This window comes from Sminthopsis crassicaudata, chromosome 6, assembly GCF_048593235.1.
Source record: "Sminthopsis crassicaudata isolate SCR6 chromosome 6, ASM4859323v1, whole genome shotgun sequence".
Lineage (NCBI taxonomy): Eukaryota > Metazoa > Chordata > Mammalia > Dasyuromorphia > Dasyuridae > Sminthopsis > Sminthopsis crassicaudata.
The window spans coordinates 110954383-110956356 of record NC_133622.1 but is presented as its reverse complement, the minus strand read 5'-3'; the positions used below and the strand labels follow the sequence as shown (position 1 = coordinate 110956356).

The 1974-nt window shown below is 34.1% G+C and overlaps 1 long non-coding RNA gene across 1 annotated transcript in view; it reads left to right on the top strand.

Annotated features, from left to right (window-relative positions):
- Positions 1 to 1974, top strand: part of LOC141547992 (uncharacterized) — a 51704-nt gene that overhangs the window by 43512 nt on the left and 6218 nt on the right. The window lies entirely within an intron of this gene.

Sequence of the window (1974 nt, the reverse complement as noted above, 5' to 3'; positions counted from 1 at the left end):
TCTAGGAGAGATAATCTGAGGATTATCGGACTTCCTGAAAATTATGATGAAAAAAAGAGCATAGACTGGAAAATATATCTAGGAGAGATAATCTGAGGATTACCGGACTTCCCGAAGATGATGATGAAAAAAAGACCATAGGTGCTATTTAACAGCAAATCTTCAAAGAGAACTGGCCACATATAATAGAATCAGAAGGTAAAAAATACATTGAAATAATTTATCGTACACTTTCTGGAAAAGACCCTAAAATAAAAACTCCAAGGAATATTATGGCCAAATTTCAAAGCTATCAGATTAAGGAAAAAAATATTACAAGCAGCCAGAAAAAAACAATTCAAATATGGAGGTGCTACAATAAGAGTCACTCAAGATCTGGCTGCCTCCACATTAAAGAATCAAAGTCCTGGGATCTGATATTCCAAAAGTCAAAAGAACTTTGAATGCAGCCAAGAATAAACTACCCAGCTAAGCTGACCATTTTCTTCCATGGAAGAAGATGGACATTTAATGAAATAGATGGATTCCAATTGTTTCTAAGGAAAAAATCCAGATCTAAACATTTGATCTCCAACCATAGGACTCAAGAGAAGCAGGAAAAGGTAAAAGGAACACATGAGAACCATATTTCTGTTGTGGATATACATAAAGACCACATGTATAATTTGATTTTACTGGTATAAAATACAAAAAAGAAGTAGAAATGGAAAGGGGATAGTGTCAGAAAAAGGAGAAAGGCAGGATAAAAAGGGGGGAACTACATCCCACCAACAGGCAAAGGAAACTTATAATATCTGAGGGAATTTAGAGAGGGGAAGGAATATTGTGTGAATCTTAGTCTCATCAGAGTTGGCTAAAAGAGGAAATAATGGCATATTTGTTTTACAGAGAATTTTTTCTCACCTCATTAAAAAGTGTGAAAGGAAAAGGGAAAATGAAAATAGTAATAAGGGTAGAGTACAAGAAAAGGGAAGAGATTCAAAAGGGGAAGGGAGGCATCCTGAAGAGGATGAGTGACGTGACACAAGTGGGACCCATAAATTTAATATCGGGAAAGAGGGTTGGGGGGGGCAAGAAAAAGAAAAGCATAATCTGGGGATAATAAGATGTATGGAAATACAGAATTAGTCATTTTAACTGTAAATGTGAATGGGATGATCTCTCCCATTAAGCAGAGACAGATAGCAGACCAGATCAAAAGTCAGAAAGAGATTAAAGGAATTAAAGTAAGAAATGAGGAAACCAAATTATCACTCTTTGCTGATGATATAATGACATATTTCGAGATTGGATACTTTCTTTCTGAACTCTTATTGCCAAAGCTAGCATTTCTAATACAATATTGAATAGTAATAGTGATAGTGGGCAACCTTGTTTCACCCCTGATCTTAATGGCAATGGTTGCAGTTTATCCTGATTATATATGATGCTTACTGATGGTTTTAAAAAGATGCTACTGATTATTTTAAGGAAACGTCCATTTATTCTTATACTCTCAAGTGTTTTTAAAAGGAATTGATGTTGGGTTTTAGCAAATGCTTTTTCTGCATCTATTGAGATGATCATATTTTTTTGTTAATTTGGCTAATAATATGGTCAATTATACTAATAGTTTTCTGAATATTGAACCACTCTTGCATTCCTGGTATAAATTCTATTTGATCATGGTGTATTATCCTGGGGATGATTTTCTGGAGTCGTTTTGCTAATATTTTATTAAAGATTTTAACATCAATATTCATTAGGGAGATTGTTCTATCATATTCTTTCTCTGCTTTCAACCTACCTGTTTTAGGTATCAGTACCATGTCTATGGAATAAAAGGAATTTGGTAGGACTTCTTCTTTCCCTATTTTTTCATATAGTTTATATAGCATTGAGGCTAATGGTTCTTTAAATGTTTGGTAGAATTCGCATGTAAATCCATCTGGTCCTGGGGATTTTTTTCTTAGGTAGTTGATTAATAGCTTGTCC